This window comes from Ambystoma mexicanum, chromosome 1q, assembly GCF_040938575.1.
Source record: "Ambystoma mexicanum isolate Mex_15411 chromosome 1q, UKY_AmexF1_1, whole genome shotgun sequence".
NCBI classification, from domain to species: Eukaryota; Metazoa; Chordata; class Amphibia; order Caudata; family Ambystomatidae; genus Ambystoma; species Ambystoma mexicanum.
In genome coordinates, this window is record NC_090922.1 from 422,037,149 (window position 1) to 422,043,148 (window position 6,000).

General features: G+C 46.3%; 1 protein-coding gene across 2 annotated transcripts in view; it reads right to left on the reverse strand.

The window, feature by feature from the left end:
* The window catches only part of SMCO3 (single-pass membrane protein with coiled-coil domains 3), a 69,023-nt gene extending 66,428 nt beyond the window's left edge, over window positions 1-2,595 (reverse strand). Inside the window, exon 1 of one of the 2 annotated variants that reach the window (XM_069639688.1) lies at window positions 2,492-2,595. The gene's annotated coding sequence lies outside the window, so the exon portion shown is untranslated. Of the gene's footprint in view, window positions 1-2,433 lie in introns of both variants that reach the window. The other variant, XM_069639686.1, reaches the window with a different exon arrangement.
* Between the last annotated feature and the right edge of the window lie 3,405 nt (window positions 2,596-6,000).

Consider the following 6,000-nt stretch of genomic DNA (forward strand, 5'->3'; position numbering starts at 1 on the left):
ACAAGACCTCTGCCCTGAGGGTGTCACCCGAGGGCTTTCAAGAAGCCCTTGCATTCTGTGATATCTTAAACATGTGCACTCCACATATCCCAAAGGAAGCAACTTGGTGGGAAAAGGTTGATCCGTCAAATCTTCATTTTCAGACAAGGTTGGTATGGTATTAAAAAAAAAGATGCCAAAGAGCTCCTATAGGAGCTGGGTTTGTATAGCTCCTATACAGCATATCGGTAGACACTTGGATATCCGAGGCCCCTTTTTTTATGACCTGTTTGGACTGAGGGAATGTCACACCTCACTAGTATCCACAACAACAACCATATTCCAAGGGGCCCAGTCTTAGCGCATTATTGGGGGTTTTTCCCCACTTTCGTTTTGTCAAGGTTGGTATGTTATTCACTATCTGGCGCTTGCTCTCAGTGCCAACAGGAGTTGGTTACGAGGCACTTTACAAGGGATAACAGCATACCATGTTTATTTTTATTTATGTTGGACTGTATGAGGTGCAGCATGTTGCTAGAAGCCTGATGGCATCTGGCAAGGTAATTTGCGTGGGAAGAACGGTTTGTTTTATTTATTTATTTATTGCATTTATTGACAGCGCCCAAACCCGTAAGTATCACGGGGCTGAGGGTGATGTACATTATTGGTATTCTGAAGATAATTTTACATTTTATGTGGCTTTCTACAGACAACCTTTAAGGAACCTTAAATGTGAGGTGCGGGATGGTTGCTTCTGACCAGCTGTTTGTATGAAGTATTTATTGAAGTTTTGATACATGACTGTGCACATTGCTTGTTATGTCCAGTCTGGGGCTGGCTGGATGAAAGTGTTTCTTCGGTAATCCATGACATGCCAGGTTGTTTCAAGTCGGTTTTAGTTGAAAGTTGACTTGTTCAGCCACTGCGTTTATTTGTGAAGTGATGTATAGTGTTTTTTAATTCCTTCCATCAAAGTGGAGACTTTCCTAAAGTGCTCGACCAAATGGGAGGTCCGTGGGGCAGAGCGTGACTGTGACCATGCATCCAGTTTCTGAGACACTGTGAAAACAGGCGGGAATGTACATTCGTGTGATGCGTGCTCCTACTACAGTATGCGCTGGGATGTAAAAAGTCATTTTGGAGAAAAACATTGAACTGTGGCTTGGGATGGTGGCACTCTAATTTTAGACCCTCCTACGTCATTCAATACATATTACATATTTTGACAACGATAAATGAGAAGAATGTGTGGCCTTTGTCATTGTCCGCGGGTTTATGGTACACACCACAGTCAGTCAGGAAGCACATGAGACCGGTGTCAGCACTGAACACATTGTCCACACCAAGAGTAATGGAAACAGCAACTATCAAACGGCCAACTACCACACACAGACACACCCCAAAGGAGCCCCATACCGGCTCCCGGTTAGACACAAAGTCATGGCACTCTGAGAACCACACCAACAAATAGAACATGACAATGCCTGCGAGCAGCATATAATCTAAGACAATGCCGTACCCTTTCTATTAAATATCAAAAAGGCAACAATCTTGCTCATTCCACCATTTCTTAACTAACCAAAGCCACCCACTATTTCCCGGATCTGCCAGTGAATCATGCGGATTATGAAATATATCAGTTATTATCAATGCGCTTAACACTCCAAGTGCGGACTCGGGATTCGAACCGATGTTGTTGTGTGCCGTTTTGCTTTCAATAAGAGAGCGTTGCCACTGTGCTACACTGCTTGACAATGGTGTTGACAATGACTATAATATAGCATACCATAAAACATGAAACAGTCCTGGCCTTTCATCACAATCGCGAATGAAAACGCATGGTCGGCATTCTTAAAGAATCTTTCCACACACAAAGAAGTCGTGTGTGACGCAGCAAAGTCTCAAAGGAGAATTTGGTAAAGACCACACAGACATCAGAGAGGACCATTTATTTCTAGAACAGCAAAGGGAGCAGGAGAAAATGCAGGAGATTGTCAAGGAGTTCCCGATTTGGCACTAAACTGCTTTTTATTTGTATACATGGGTGTTATGTTTTGGTAGGTACTTAATGTCAAAGACAGGAAAAGTATCCATCCCAGTTACCGTGTGTACGCAGAAGGAAGTTTGTGCTAATAACCTAGCGCGGTTTACAAACGATGGTGGGGAAGAGATGAACATAGAAACACACCATTCCTTACATCGGGCCTTAAGAGGTTTGCTTCTATATTTTAATCAATTACTCATGTTCATTTCGGAATAAAACAATCAATAAAAAACACAGAACAAGAAGACATGTCGCGTAATAGAAACAAAACTCATAACCAGTACATTCAAAGAAGAAACTAATTCATCAGGTTAAAATCCGCGATGGAACACAGAAGTTCCTTATTTGTAATGCTTTTCCCGAATACGATCACACATGTCACTCTCAGTGGCAAGTAAAGTGGAGCTTACCCAACGCACATGCGATCTGACGAACGGCTGCAAAAAAGCTCAAAGAGAAAAGTCCTACCACTTTCCCTTTTGAATCCTGCTCCGTGTCAGCCGAGGTATGAATGGCCTGCGGCTGCTGGCTTGCGGGACCCAGCTCGTCTTTTGTGTGCGGCTGCAGGTTAGGATAATCCAGGCCAGTGTGCCGTTTCAGCTGTTTTATATTTTCCGCTAGGTCCTACAGCCTGACACATTTGAGGAAGGAAAGCTGATCGCCAGATTTGAATGGAGCCATTTCTATTACTTACTAATCGAAGGTAGTCGTTAGAACCACTGAAGGAAAAACAAGTAAGGATTATCTTGGTTGCATGTGAACATCTGTGCAAATCCAATGACAAGCACCTACTATTTTTCATTTAGTTTCATTCAATATTTTTGGTGGGCCGGTTAGTCAGCAGATGTGCGTTTTGTATTTCAAGACCTCAGCAACCAGACAAAATACTTGGATGGCCTGACTTGCGCCTCGGGCTGATGTGGACATTCCCTGCGCCAGAAGATAGCTGATGCCCTCAGAAGTAGGGGTTGCTGGTGGTGCCTGAGCCAGAGAATAATCTAAACAATCGAGAGGTGCCCGTGCTTTCTACACCTGATGGCAAAATGGCACCTGTGCTTCTCCAGGCTTGATAAGGTCCTAAGGAGTTGGAGCGATGCGGGACCCCACCAGTGAACGTCCACGAGTAACAACGTAGCGGGGGACTAGCCATTGCTGGTAGAAGAGTTGGACACACAGTGGGTGCCTCATTACAAATGGCTACTGCACCCACATTTTTTTGGGCCAACTGAAGTTGGTGACTAGTGAAGCACTTTATCCTGAGGACTGTCTAGAGAGTGTCCCTAGGAGCCTCACTGGGAGATGGCACCTTAATCTGCAACGTACCCCATCATGACTTCTTCGCTGCTTTAGAACCTGTGTGGACAAGTGAAGGCAAGCAGCCAACGGTCAAGGGTGCCGCACCTGGGGAATCTGTACCCGCATGCAGATGCTCCCTCACCGGGCAGGAAAGATGAGGCATCAAGTCATCCTGACCTTGGTTCCAGATTCTGGTTTCAGGTGGATACTGACGCAAACATCCAATGGCACACTTGGGGCTGGCTATGGGACGATTATTCGACAATGCCCCTCAAGAGAGGAGCGAGCGTGGACACGAGGGTCTGACATATATCCATATAGGCACTACTCTTGCCATTGGAGGGTTTCTGTGAGGTGTCCTCGACCGAATGCAGTAAAATGAACAATCTGAGTTCGTAAGGAAATCATAGCGAGACACGACAAAGTTAGATGGCATGTGAATGAAAGGCTGCACACCCTCATGTAGACCAAGAAGGATAACATAGTTGGAATGGGGGCTATCCAAAGGCTGTGGGAATGTAAGAAACCTGGCTCCTGCAAGTCAACTCAAGGAAACCAGAACACGCTAGCAAGTCTTCATATAGCTAGAAGCTCAAGTCAAGGTAAAATAAAATCTGCTCTGACAAGACGCATCTTTGTCCCTGGGTGACAAAATGACTACTCCTCTCACAGAGCACAGGCATGAATAATGGTCAAACCGCCTACTCAGCCCCACACTATCACTTAAACCAGCATTGATCAGAATTGTAAAGGTAAAACAGGCACAGCCTGAAAGGTATACTACTTTTAGCTTGTTTTGTAATGTGGGCCAGGAGCAGGCTAGATCTTCAGGAGGGGTGAGAGCTGATAGAAGCAGCACCCCAAACAAGGTTCTAAACAAATATAGACACTTTCATCGAACAATGAAATGCAAACAGCTTATCAAAAAACACCAGGAACCCCCCGTATAAGAAACACAGGAAATGCAGAGTGTTGTGAAAGGGCACTCTGGAAAATGAGCTGGGGTGTTCAGGCAATAGATAGTCAACAATGTCATAGTTCACGGGTAAGTCTCTGATATAAAAGGTGGAGAGGTGGGGCTTAACATTCACTATGGTCCCAGGAAGTGGGCAAGGGGTACAGGACGCCTTCCCAGTACCTTTTTACTTGACTCTGGGGCTTAGCAGCATTGAGCCAGGCTTTTCGACATTGCAGTGCTGTTCGGCAGTGGCGGTGGCTTGGTGGTTGAAGAATCTGGGGACAGCAAGCAATGTTGGGTGAGCAGCAATAGAAAACGTGGCAGCCTCTGATGATGGGAAGCAGACCGGCCTTCAGCAGCGAGCTGGCTCAACTGGCTAAACATGTGTTGGGGCATCGTCTTGGAGCTTGAAGAAGCTGGAGACCAAGCAGCAACTTCGAGTTGGGAGTGCTAGAACACTTGGCAGGTCTCAGATGTGGAGACGGCAGATCTTTGGCATTGAGTGAAACATGAGGTGTATAGGTGGTCAAGGTCAGAGAGAACTCCAGTAGATTCCTTGCAGCAGTTTGGACAGCGTTAAGGTACCCAAACTGGCATTGATGTAGTTTGGAGATCCAGGGAGGATCAGGGGTCACTTTGTTGGTTCTGTGGTTGCTGGGGATTCCAATACAGGGGCTCCAGGACAAAGCAAGTCCTTCTATACTTCACTCCGGATCCAGGAAGCTTGTCTGGCACCTGCAGGGGATCCTTCACCTCCAGTGGACAGGAGCCTAGTTCTAGTACAGCTAATAGAGAGGCCTTAGTTCATGGCAGTCACCCCCATCTTTCCTGAGGGTTGTTAGGGACCAGAGATTTCCCTTGCCTTGGATTCCTTTTGTTTTCACCTCCCTCCTGAGTACATTGCGATAAACTGTATTGCCAGCATCTTGTTCTTCTTGAAAGTCCAGAGATGAATCAACAAAAGAGAGGATCTGCTTTTCTTATAAAGACAAAATGTTATAGGAGATTGGTCCAAAGCAAACCTACTGTAAAGGGCCCAATCCAGTCGATTGTAACAAGTGCCCTTTATCTTATGATATCACACCCAAAGTGCCATACCTGCATAAATTGGGGGAAAAGAAAGAGGTAACGAGCCCTAACAGACTGCAAGATGGCGGAAGCCCTCTTTTAGTCCACCTTTTCCTCCTTCCCCATGTCTGCTATCTTCAAAGAGACACTTCTAGTGGTCCGCACTCTGGTGTGAGAGTGGACCTGTTATGTCAGTGCTGCCTTTGAAAGACCAATTCCCAGGAGACCTCCTGGGGGATGGTTCCTGCATCATGAGAGGAAGGTGTGTCCTTCCTGCAGGAGGATCAAAAACAGCCACCTGGCTATTGTCCCACATGGCAACTGTGGAGACAGTCAGACCAGACACAAATACACATCAGCCTTGTCATACCTCAGCCCTATTCAAAGAGCTGATAATAATGGCATATCAAATGGCTGTGGCTGTATAATTGCGTGATCTTAACAGTCACCATACCACCCAAGATCAGCTTATATTTAAACATGTGTCATAATGCCTACCCCCGGAGCATCAGGCCAGGCCCAGCACCCCCGGAAGCAGGCATCATGCCCTCGGGTAAAAGCCCAGCGGCCCCTTATAGGGACTCTTTGGACTCAGTCCAGGCGCCTTTGGCGCCAGGCTCATGTTGGACATCAGTCCTGGCGCCATAGGCGCCAG